This window comes from Protopterus annectens, chromosome 3.part1 (genome assembly GCF_019279795.1).
Source record: "Protopterus annectens isolate FY-2018-M chromosome 3.part1, PAN1.0, whole genome shotgun sequence".
Lineage (NCBI taxonomy): Eukaryota > Metazoa > Chordata > Ceratodontiformes > Protopteridae > Protopterus > Protopterus annectens.
In genome coordinates, this window is record NC_056732.1 from 669,029,098 (window position 1) to 669,042,746 (window position 13,649).

Sequence of the window (13,649 nt, forward strand, 5' to 3'; positions counted from 1 at the left end):
AGTACTACTACTATGTTGGTGAAGACTACACCATGCCAGCAATTACTGGCAGGAGTATGACACTAGGCAGATTATCTAAGAGCACATGAGGACTCTGCAGCTACAGATACCTCATCATCCACCATCACACTTGCATCCTTGGGCATGCAAAGTCACTGTGAAGACCATGTCTCATCAAACTCAGAATGCATAATGGAGTCTAATCTTTGAACCTCATCTGCATCCTCACCAAAGCAGCCAAGCTCAAGAAGTTATAGGACATCTTCAATGCAGAAACATTTGACACTGGAAATTGTCCAACTCCTTAGCCACACAGATTTTCCCAAGATTGGATCAGAGATTCAATCTCTTACTTAGACTGGATCAGAGATTCAATCTCTTACTTTACTGTTCACAATCAAGCCTGCATGTGCAAGATAATCCAATTTAGGGCCAACAACAGAGTGTCCCTCCATGACACACCAGCAGTCAATTCATCCAAATAGGGGAACATAATGAGCTACCTCTCCTGCAACACTTAACTCAACACCTTGATAAATATTTTGGTTACAGAAGAAGGATGTAATGACACTTTCTAAAGAAAATAGTGCTCACTGAATGCAAACCAAGGGAAAATACTATGCAGACGCTAGGCAATGAAATGCCAGAAGACTTTCCTCATGTGCAAAGATACAATTCAGACACTTTATAATTATAAACGTATGATCCCCTAGGAAGTTGTCATATGAAACATTGTGAACCAGATATGCTCACTGAAGTCGCTGAGGTTCAGGATGGGATGAAATTCTGTCTTCCTTTCAAAACCAAGAAGATATGGAAGAACTCCAGGTTTGTTTAAAAAGCTGGATAGCCTCTGTAGCCACTGCATGGAGTACAGTCTGTGTTCAAAAAAAGAGTGTTATCTAAATGGAACCCCTTCTGTGGCAGGATCTAAATGTTGTAAGAAGTGGCCTACCCTCACTAGGTCAATAACTCACTGGTCCTCTGTAATGGTTTTTCAAGCCAGGGTAAACAAGGAGAAGTGTCTCCACCCCCCAAATGGGCAGCCCTAGATGACAGGACTGTAGCTGGAAGGTACAGCAGCATTGTCCTCTTGAGCACTATAGCTATCATTGTACCAGACAACTGTGGAAAACACCATATGCTGAGAAAAGGACCTATTCCATAAGCCTGAAGGTTTCTTCTTCAGTTCTTTGCGTCTGAAGATGAATCGTAACCACTGATTGCTATCCTGATCTTTGTTTAATCAGAGCTGCTCAGCGTTTGGTGATGACTCCAATGAGTTCTAGGAATTTTGCTTGCATCTGAAGTCATCAATGGCAAGAAAAATGATTTTAAGTATAATTATGCACTTTTACTGCTTGTTTTCACTGCATGATTTATGAACAGGACACACTTGAGCTACTCTATGCCCAAATAATCATAGGTAAAATCCCTTACCTGTATCCTTGCTAGCTAGTTTCCCAACCGTTACCCAGGGAAACCATACCTTATACCTGAATGTACTAAAATATATCTGATCATTCAGCCCAAGACCATACTCGTGGGTGATTTCAAATACCCTTCCATTGACTGGGAAGCTTACATGACCACTAACATGCAGGCTCAAAGATTTCTAGACTTTGTCAATGCAAATTCCCTGGAACAGCTAGTTTGCACTTCCACTAGGGGTACAAACACCTAGACTTGGTACTCACAAACTGGTGGAGGCACTGCACCCCCCCCCCCCCAACTGTAATGTCCTCACTGATTAGAGTGGATTTTAAAGCAGTCTCCTTTGAAATAAATATAAAGGTGTAGCTCCAATCTAATTCCAGAACCTTTAAGAATTTTTCTATGGCTAACTACCTTCTATTAACTGGCGGCATAGCTAACTTCCAAGTTCCCTCAAACCCAGAAAATATGGAGGGCTATGGAGAGGTGTACCCAAAAGCATTGTACAACCATATAAACAGCTGCAGAGAAATGTCAGTACCACACCAAAATAAACCTTCAAACTGCAAAAACAAGCCACCCTGGTATGAATAAGTTATACGAAAAAGAAAGAAAATCCTGAAATCCTGTCCAGAAATAGGAGAGGACATGTATAAAAGGGCAAAAACTCTCTCAACTAGTTTAAACAAGCAAATCAGGAGAGAGTCAAGTCTTCAAAAGCCAACACAGAGACAAAAATAACCTCCCAAGCAAAGGATAACCAAAAGGCATTTTTCAGCTATATCTGGAATCTTAACGGCAACACACAACAATGTGCAGAGTTAGCTGCAGGAGACACCACCTATACCCAAAGTTGGAAGATATAGTAAATCTGCTGGCCAATAAATTCAGCTCGAATTTCACTCCCCATCATCTCTGGTTACCCCCCAGGAAATACCCTCCATCATTCCTCTACCAGTTATCACGAAAGAACAGGTCATCACTGCACTCTATTAAGCTGAAAACACAGCCTTGATGGGTCCTGACAATATCCCAGGATGCCTCTTAAATAGCTTGAAACATGACCTATCAGGTCCACTTGGATCTCTATATGAGAACAGCCTGCAGACAGGCTTTCATCCTGATGAGTGTAGGACAGCAATGGCCATCCCTCTGTATAAAGGGGACCATCAACAGACCTAGGAAATTACAGATTCATAAGTCTGATTAGTCTCATATTCAAGGCCACGAAAAGAATAATTATGAACCTGATAAACAATAACGTGAAATCTCCAAATTTTGGACCCAACCCAGTTCAGCTTCATCATGGGCAGGCTATGCCTGCTAAACCTGGTGAACTTCATGGAGGTCACAAGGGAAAAACAGTGCATACTGCCTACCTTGACCTGGTGAGCATTTGACACAATTCGTAGATAAACTCACAAAACTGGGTATAAATCCCTACGTCACCAGATGGATAGTTAATTAGCTCACAGACAGGACAAATGTTGTTAGAGTGGGGGAATCCACAGCTAGCAAAAGACCAGTTACTAGCGGTATACTACAGGGCTCAGTGCTGGGACCTCTCCTGTTCGGAATATAATTCTATGAAGTCAAGACTAATGTACATGGGATTTGGCTAATCGAGTTTGCTGATGACTACAAGCTGGGAGCAATCACTGAACCCCAAATGATTTAGATATCCTTCAAAAATGTCTGACTTAGAGAAATTATTGGTGCCACAGCCATGGCCAAAATCTAAATGTAAAAAATGCATAATTATACTGTTTGGTAAGTCAAATAACCCTGTAAATTACAACATTAATAGCAAACCTAAGCCATCCTCTACCCCCTAAGTATTGAAAATTTGGGTAAAGTTGGGTAATTATGGCTAGACTTGTAAGGGTTCTTGAGCTGTTAGCCTAGTAATTTCCTATGATCTTATAAAGAGCCATAAAAATGGTGACTGCAAGTTTTCTTTCCAAGAGGTCATGGACAAAGTGCAGTGAAGACTGGCTAAAAAATACCTACTCTCAAGGAAGTCATTCAGGGTGGACTTCCAGAGCTCCTTGCTGGAATACATCATAAACTAAGCAATCCTGTGCAAGAACATACTTCAACCTGGTGCCCTGGAACCAGTATCACTGTAAAGTGATAGTTACAGTGGTATACATGGCAGCTCAGTCTGGAAGCTGCAGACAGAATCCTTACACCTACTCCAACCCAGACCGAGAAAGGGTGGAAAACATTTCCATTGACTGATCTGGTTTGGAGGACTTGAATCTAGACAGATGACACATACAACTAAAGGATTTAAGCCTCAACAGGACAGAGAAGAACATTTTCTTGTCCAATGTATCAGAGGCTCTTGCCCTAGTCTCTGATTTTTGTGCTACACTGACCAGATCACAGAGAAGACCAATGTAAGATGACCAGATAAGATCTCACTACATTCCTTCTTGGGGATCAAAAAAAAAAGAAGAAGAATACAGGTGCCCCCAGATTGCAGATACAGAATTTAATTATTTACTATTTGGTAACCAGGTAGGTGGACTAGTCCGAAGACCCTTTTCAGCCACAACTCAAAATTACAGAAACAAAAGCAAACATAAATATTCAAGAAAGGTTCAGGTGTGCAAAATCTTACCATAAGAGTAGATGTCCTTCTCTTTACTGTTGCAGTATTCTTTATTATAGAGATCTCCTATCTAGGTTAGCCCAACATTCTGCCAGTATACCAAATCCTTACGATCTTGTATGCGCTGTACATCACACGTATACTTCCCGCACAGGACACAGGGCATAAAGGTGATATATGGACCCAGTTACTCAGAACTGAATTGCCCCAGTAGAGAACAGTCTCTATAGGATGAAGGAAGGAGAAAATGCAGAGGAAAAAAGGAGACCCTCAGCCAGAAGGGAATCCAAAAACAAAAACCAGAAAAACAAAGAGAGGGTTGGAGGGAGTGAATACTGCAACAGTGAAGATAAGGATATCTACTGTTATGGTAAGATGTTATGCAACTGTACTATGTCCTTCTATATCACAGTTGCAGTATGCTTTACTATAGAGAGAGTAAAGAAGCTCAAGAAACAGAATGGGAGGTGGAAGGCCGAGAAGAGCCCTCAATAAACCCATACAAAATGTCCCTAACAAAACCTGCACTGGCCCTTGAGACCATATCCAATTTAGAATGCTTAGTAAAGCTATGCACTGAAGACCAAAGTATCAGCTTCAAGGATGGAATTGGTGTCCAACTTCTTGAAAAAAGCACCAGAGGAGGCAACAGCCTTAGTGGAGTGAGCTCTAAAAGAAATAGACAAAGAACTGCCATGAAAAGAATAACAAAAAGAAATGGCCTTAGATATTCAGGAGGAGATGGTTTGCTTAGAAACAGCCAAACCCAATATCCTGGGATGAAAATAAACAAAAAGCTGGTCAAAACTACAAATAGCCTTAGTTTTTTCAAAATAGCACCAGATTTGTCTATGCAAATCCAAGGTATTCAAGAGCCTCTCACCAGTAGATTGAAGAGAAGGGAAAAAGGAAGGGAGATGTACTGACTGATTAAAGGAGAACTCATTTACCACCTTGGGCATAAAAGAAGGATTAGTACAAAGGGATACCCTGCCCTATGAAAGACCAGAAAAGAAGAAATGGTCATAATGGCCTGAAGCTCAGAAAGCCTTCACACAGAAGAGCCAGCAACAAGACAATCTTCCAGATACAATGTTGCAAAGAAGCAGAATCTGTAGGTTCAAAAGGAGGCTGAGTCATTTTTTCCAAAACAAAATTAAGGACTCAAGGAAAAGGAATAGGTTTCCTTAGAGGCCTAAGATGCAAGATGCCTTTAAGAAACTGTCTGACCTCAAAATGAGAAGTCAAAGAAGGATTCAAGGGCAGACGAGCAGAAATGGCTAACAAATGGATCTTCACAGAAGAACAGGCTAAGCCAGACTGGAGCAACTCACACAAATAGGAGAGGACTAGAGAGACCCCCACTGAAAAAGGGTCCTTGTTATGAGCATGGCACAAGACAGAAAATCTTTACTATTTGGACCTGTAAGATTGTCTGGTTGTGGGTTTCCTTGCCTCCTGTAAAACCCTGAGCACGTTCGGAGAAAAGAGGTACTTAAAAGGGATCAAAACCCTGTCACCCATAGTGTCAGATGAAGAGTTGTCAAATGAGGATGGATGTCTTGTGTGAAGAGGTCCAACCAGTAAGGTGGCTTGTGGTGACTGCCAAGGCCAGATGCATTAAGAGGGTAAACCAGTGCTGTCTTGGCCAAAAGGGAGTTACTAACAATATTTCTGGGGAGTCCAACTGAATTTTTTGAAGGACTCTTGGAAGTACAGGAATAGAAGGGAAAGCATAAAGAAACATCCCTATCCAAGGAAAAGAAAGGGTGTCCATCTTCCACACCAGACTTCATGGCACTCTGACAGATGAGAGGGAGCTGTCTGTTTAGAGGGGGGCAGAAAGATCTACCTGAGGAATACTGCACTGATGGACAGTGTCCAGAAACATGTCTCTATGACGCATCCATTTGTGAACCTGTATTTTGGACCTGCTCAAAGAGTCTGCCACTAGACCGTGCTCTGAAGGAATGGATATTGCCTAAAAAGTTAACTGATAACCGAGAGCCATCCCCCAGGCCTGAAGAGCCATGCTGCAGAGGAGGCAGGTTTTTGTGCCCTCCTGCTAGATGACATACCACATGAATGCAGTGTTTTCTGTGTACACCTTCAAGGGGCCTGGAAAGAACAAGAGGTGAAAAGCCTGAAGGGCCAGAATCAGAGTTCTTAACTCTGATATTGATATGGTCCATCTTCTAATGAGGGAACCAGAGACCCTGAACTTTAAGGTGACCACAAGAAGCCCCCCATCCTATGTTTGAGGCATTGCCGAACAGTTCTTGAGAAGGGACTAGAGGCCGAAATGGCAGGCTTGGGATGAGAACAAACTGTTAAACTGACCACAAAATTCCTTTTGTAGACGAGGAAGGAGAGGCACACTGAAATCTAGAGCATGGCAATGCTGCACCCAGATTGACTTGAATACCATCGCAGCTTCTGCATATGCAGCCTAGCAAGAAGGAGCATTGGAATAGAAGAGGCCATGCATCCCAGGGCCCGAAAAAACTCTCTGGCTGGAATAGCAGTCAGAGGAATAAGTGACTGAAAGAAGTCTATCAATGACAAAAATTTTGGAGGTGGAAGGGAGGCCAACGTGCACTGTCTGAATCCTTCATCCCATCTACATGATCTTGACAGGGAATCAGGACAGACTTCTGGAAATTGAAGAAGAGAGATGGCGAACTAAAGATCCTGTAAGAGGCGACTGGGAGAAGGTGCCTGAAACAACAGGTCACATAGATAAGGAAAAATCTGAATACCTTGGAGGCTACAGAAAGCAATTACAGGAGCCAATCATTTTGCAAATAACCTTGGGGCAGTAGAAAAGCCAAACGGCAAAGCAGAGAACTGAAAATGAGAGGAAGAAACAAAGAAGAATGTAAACACTTCCTGAAAAGAGGTGAATAGGGATATGAAGGTAAGCAATATTACAATCCAGAGACACTAGAAAAGGCAGGGGTAGTAAAAGAGCATCGAAAAAGAGGGGACCTTGAGAAAGGTGTTGGGCAGGAAAAAAAAAAGAGAACAGGTCTCCAAGTGCCTCCTTTCGAGTAACCAGGAACATCTTGCAATAAAAACCCTTTCCCACTTGGGAAGGGGGAATAGGCCGAATGGTTCCTTGGTTCATCAGGGATCCTAGGACCTATTGAGAAATGAGGAAGTTGCTCTAGAGGAGATTGAAGAATCCTTGAAAATGCAAGGAGAGACTTCCATACCATGAAGTAATCCTGACAGAGAGTCTGAAGTGATGAGAGAAGCCAATATGGAAGACAAAAGAACCTGATCTAAAAGTAGAAGGGCAAATTTTCAAAGAGAAGTAGGCTTATTAGATAAAGAAGGCTTCTGGGCCACACAAGCCCGAGAAGCCTGATCAGAAAAAGCTCACCTATGACCCTTCCAACCCTTAGAGGCCTGGCAGGGATGCCTGTGAACAAAAGCAGACCAAGAAGGATAATTCCTCTAGAACTTAGGGATAGGAGAGACAAGGATATGTTTAAGGTCCTGCAAGGCTTTGACTTTCTCTTGAACAGACTTAAACAGGTCAAGAGCAGCAGTGCCAAAAAGAGGTTTATTATCCAAAGAAGCATCCCACAACTTGGCCTTAATGTCCTCAGGCAAAGACTGGAGATGAAGCCAAGAATAATGCTTCATGACAGACCTAAAAGTCACAATCCTGGAAGAGGCATCACAAGCATCACAGATACACTTGATACAGTGGCAAACCACTTGAGAAGAGGAACCTAAAATAGATAAGGCAGAAGATTTTCCTTCAGAATCAGGGAGGTCAGAAATAACCTGACAAGCCTGAACAATCAAAGCCAGAGCATATCTGGCCATGTGGGTCTGGTAATTAATATCCCTAAAGGCCAAAGTAGAAGCAGTGCACACCCTCTTAGCAATCATCTCCTGCTATCCTTTGCAGAAGGCAAAAGTTTGGAAGAGGACAACAGCTTAGAAAGTTTTTCAGAAGACACTAACACCATGACCAGTGACAAGTGGAGTACCACAGGATTCACTACTGTATCCTCTCCTGTTTGATATCTACTTCTCTGAAGTACAGGCTAACACAGAAGGTCTTTGGCTTAAAATTCACAGATGACTGCAAACTAGGAGCTATAATCGAAACTCCTAATGATGTGGACATCCTACAAAAGGGCCTCACTGAGACAAATGCCTGGTGTCAAAGCCATGGCCTCAAGCTCAATGCTAAAAAATGCACTCTCATCCCTTTTGGTAAAACTCTGTACCCATGAACTACTACATAGGCGGTAGTCTACTTAACACCGAAAGTGTGATAAGAGACCTTGGGACACAATTGGACAGTAGTCTCTCCTTTGATAATCACATCGCCACAGTAGTCAGGAAATCCTTCTACGTGGCACCACACCTCATCACAAAAGGTTTCTCATCCAGGAAAAAAGAGGTTATTGTTCCCCTCTACTCGTCACTCATTAGACCCATTATAGAATACAGCGCCCCTTTTGGTATGTACCTCACAAGACATCTAGAACAATTGGAAAGGCCACAGAAATACCTCACAAAGAAGACTGCCATCCTCAAACAGATACCCTATGCTGACCGTCTCAAAAAACTCCAGCTTTACTCCATCGCATATCGCCTACTCAGAGGTGATCTCTACCCAACATACAAAGCTATATCAAACCCACAGCTGTTGGACATGCTCCACTTAAAGAAATCCCAATCCCTCCGAGCTACACGCTCTAGGGACCTAAACCTTGTCACCACAATAAACAGAACATGCTGGAGGTATAGATTCCTGTCCCAGAGACTTCCCATACTCTGGAACAAACTACCTATCTATATCAAACAAAGCTCCTCATTAGCACTCTTCAAGAAAAATGTTGATGATTGGATGGAAGATAGGAAATTCACCCCAGGGATCACTTCTGTGGCTCTGCTCGACAGGGGCACAGGAAAATAATTTTCTTGGGTGGCGAAAGCCAGAGTACCTTTTTGGCTAGGCCTATATAGCCCCTAGGGCCAATAGCCTAGTACCTACCTATGAACCACAGCAGGATCAGCAGAAGGACACAAAAACTGACAATCCTCAGGGACCTTATAGAACCTATCATGTTTCTTAGGAGCAGGAAGTTGAGAATCAGGATACTTGGAATCAGCAATGAAAGTGTCTAACAAGGCAGGCAACACAGAAAGAACTGCCAAGGGTTTAGGTGTATCCACCTGAAGCAACTTGCACCACCTCTGAATATCAGACACTAGAGAAGAATCCTACTTCAAGAATTCCATCATCCTAACAATTGCACCTCCAAAGGACAATTCCTCAAAAGGAAACTTGGGGCTAACAGACTTCTCATCAAAACCATAATCCAAAGGTGAAAGCATCTGTGAAGAAAAGGACAAGGACCCCTCATTAGACTCTGAATCCTCATCTGAGGAATCTGGCTCCCTGGGCCATTTAAAAGGGGTAGAAGTCCAAGGAGGACTAAGTACCAAAACCCCTTGAGGAGGCTTCAGGGCCATCAAGGCAGAAAACAAGGCAAACTCTTGCCATTACCTATGAAGATCATTATGAGAGATCAAAACACACTTAATTTTTTGTCTTTTCTTGAAAGAAATGTCAGCCCTAACAAATACTGGAGGTTCCGACCCTTGTTAAGATTCACTAACAGTGCCCAGAAACTCCTCCCTGACCAATTATCTGTGGAATCCTTGTAGGACCCTCAGAGATGATCAACTGCAGTTCCCCCTTGACATCTGGAGCAGATGTCTGCAAAGCCTCAAAGGACATGAGAAAAGAAGGATCCATGCTGGCCTCCAATTGGGACGAGGCAGAGGAATCCGATGTAGACGCCAGACAGCCTATAGGGTTATCACCTGCTTCTAGCGGGATGCCCGGTGGAGGCTGAACAGCTAAAAAAAACTGTTGACACTTCTTGGCCTTCCTCTTATCTAGCAGGAACATCTTTGGGTTAATGGATTCCACCATGCTACCCAGGGCTAACTGTTTAAGCTGTTGGCTTTCAAGATAAATGGCCAGGGAAGACAACTGGCTGCTGAGTGTCTTAGGCACAAATGCCTTACAGATACTACAAGAGGTATGGTTGTGGGAAGCACCCAAACATAACAGGCACTGTTCATGATGATCTTTATGGGGAATCTGCTTCCTAAACTGACATTTTCCCTTCTTGGATGAAAAGAACTCTAGGTAAGCAAAATAAAATACAAGACTAAAGGAAGATGAACGAAAATGGTGTTTGGACTGGCAGCAAAGTAGTTCTGGGTAACCGCGTGTGTATGCCATCTTTATGTCCTACGTTCTATGTGGGGAGCATACATGTGACGGACAGTGCATACAAGATCATAAGGCTTTGGTATACTGGCCGAACAACGGGCTATCCTAAGCAGGCAATCCCCATAATAAAGAATACTGCAACAGTGATACAAAAGGACATCATACAATACACAAGAACAAAGGGACAGTCAAATGTTTTAACGGGTCTTGGAACAAACCTAGATCCTTATGTGTGTTAGAATTAACAGTAAAACTTCAGCTGATTACAATATTTACAGTTGATTACAATATTTACAGTGTATGCATGAAGTCTATTTTGAATTTCACCATTTCAGGAAACAAGCAAGACAACATTTAGGATAACAAGCAGGGAAAGACGGTCATTCTGGAGGTAACATGCTATTAGAATTCCATTTCACAGCGACCGTTTTGCTGAAGGTAGTATATTGTTTGATAGCAAATAGTGAGGTTAACCAATGTCCACAAATAGCTTTCACTCAGTTTCCTAATGCAAGTGTTTGGAGAAGTCCTTTCTGAATTCAGGAAGAAATTCCAGGTCATCAATTCAGGTTGGAGTTTCTTCCATAATGTTGAGCCTATGTGGGAGAAGGCACATTCTCCAGTAGCTGTTTTATGTGGTGGTCTATTTAATGTGATAGCTTTCTCCTGGGTACTTCTTTGGCAGTAAACCTGATACTGGATGGGTAGTTCTCATATTAGTGGCATGCAACAGCCAATGTTTACTATTTTCTGAATAAGAGCACCTGGTAGATAAGTTGATCTTTTGGTGACTGGATGCCATTTTAGATGTTGTGGGTGGTTATAACATGTGAGATCTGCTGTTGGTAAGGCAGGAAAAATCTGCACATTTTATTTTCTGATATTTGAAGACTGGAAATTTTTTGCTAAATAAAAGGAGTTGGAGGAAAACTGTATTCCACTTTAGAGCAAAGAACCTTTTTGGCTAGGAGATTAAATGAAGAATCTGTACCAGAGTTTAACTTGAGATATTATGTTAGTTATTTTGTCTATATGCTTTGAAAAATTTACAGAAGGATTAAGGTTAAGTCCTAGGTATCTGCATTCAGAAACGAGGGGAATGATGTTGTGGTTATCAGTGATGTTAGTAAGAAGCAGATTAGGGAGTATTCAAGGGTTGTGAATAGTTTTATATATATATATATATATATATATATATATATATTTATATATATATATATACACACAGTTCTAGATATAGATGTACATAAAATATATATGTATACACATAAAATATATACTTTTTTGGTTAATTAGAAAGTGATTACAATGAACCAAGTTGCACAGCTTAGATCATGGGCATTTATTGCATTTATTGGCTTAATAAAAGGATGCTGTCTGCATACAGTATGACGTCAGGAGACAAGAGGTCATTTGTAACACAAATAATAAATAAAGAAAACAGAACAGGCCCCAGAACTGAACCTTTTTGCACTCTGGTGTTTAGAATGCTAACAGATAATAACAGGTTACTAGTGTAGACTCCGAATGTTCTTTTCTGGAACCATTTGATATTGTTGTGGCCAATGTAAAGTTTGTTCTGTTTCATAAGAAAAATATTCTGGTCATGTTTTGAATGTCCTGGTCATATCTACAAATATCCAGCAGTGATCATACGATCAATAATGTTACATTAAACGCAATCAGCTGCAGTGAGTAAGATAGTGGTGGCACTGAAGGCATTTCTGAAACCACATTGTTTATCTGATAGCAAGCCATAGCTATTAACATGTTTCATTATTTGCACCGGATTTTTTCAAATATTTTTGAAAGAGGCTGAGAGTGAAGAAAGTCCTTGATAATTCTGGAAATGGGCATTTTAAGCAGGTGAATTAAGATGGAGTGTTTTAAGGATGAAGGCACTTTTCCTGTAGTAAGTCAGAGATTCTAGATGTAGGTTACGGGGATGGCAATTTTATCTGCTTTATGATGGTGTGAAATAACTGGGTGACTTCGGAGGAAAACTTTTTTAACGCTTTTCAGGAGTGTGGGTTTCCTATACTGAGATGTTTCTAAAATGGAATGTTACTGCATATTCATCTAATGTGTATAGTGCTGGTTGACAGAAGTTTGGATGGCTATGTTGAGATAGGGTAGAGGGTTGAAAAGAATTAGTGATTTCTTATACACTGGCAGTGATGGATGTTTTTATAGTCTTCTGATAGGAAAGGCTTGTTGTTATATCAAAGTCGGGTGAGAATATTTAGGTTTTGTGATTTCTCCCTGCAATTCCTTTATTTCTTTCCATAATTGCTTTGGATTACTGGTAGCAGCAGTTTGCTTATTTCTGTATGGATTTGACTGAATTAGTTGCTGTTCTAGTTTGCTTTTTTGGAGCTTGATAGGATTGGTGGGAGTTATTTGGGCTTTGTTTCTTGGCTGATCACGTCTTATCCTTCTGTTTCATGAGGGTTTTATTATCTTTAGTGAGCCAGTGGCAATTCTGACCCCTCAGTCTCCCCTAAGAATGGGAAGCAGACAGACAGTGAGTCTTGTATGAAGGTAAGGGTATTGATAAAGTAAGCCAGTGCATTTGCTGGGTTATTTATGATATATAAAAGGAGATCAATCAATGCTTTAGAAAACTTGGTCTAGAACAGTCAGCTTGTGGTTTGGGAATGGTTGACCTATTACGATTTCTAGGGAATCTTCATCTTTTTAGGGCACCGAAGAGCAGGGCACACACACTGCTTTATTATCCTGCCTCTGTGGTGAGATACAAAGAAGAGTAGAGATGCTGCAGCGGCAGTATCTAATTTTTCTAATAATGAGATCTAGAGTAGTATGGTTTCTTTGCAGCTGGTATGATTTGGTTAAGACTGTTTACTAGTTGTTCGTGGTTATTTAGTGATAGGAATTTGTTGAGTAGACTGCATCTGCTGCATTTATACCGAAGTCATCCAATATAAAAGTACTGTTAGGGGAATCTGCAAGTTATCTTTTATTTTATTTTTATTATTTATTATTTTATTTGCCATTTGTTAACCGGGTTGGTCTGGCTGGGCAGGTGCCCTTTTTCAGCAGAGACCCAAGGAAGAAAGCTCCAATTACAGGACAGTAATTTTTCCAATCAATAAAGTATTTTCATATACAATTTATACAATATAGAGCACATACATACAGCAGACTAGATTACATTTTTACAATGTATGTGGAGAAAAAAGAAAGAAAAGAAAAAAATTAAACAATAGAGATTAATCAATTGTGTACCTTATAGGCACAGAAAATACATAAAAAAAGGTGATCAGTACTTTGGAAAGGGAAATTACTAACCTATGCCTTAAT

At 41.1% G+C, this 13,649-nt stretch overlaps 1 protein-coding gene across 1 annotated transcript in view; it reads right to left on the reverse strand.

Moving 5' to 3' along the window:
* The window catches only part of LOC122798247 (tissue alpha-L-fucosidase-like), a 348,960-nt gene that overhangs the window by 215,964 nt on the left and 119,347 nt on the right, over window positions 1–13,649 (reverse strand). The window lies entirely within an intron of this gene.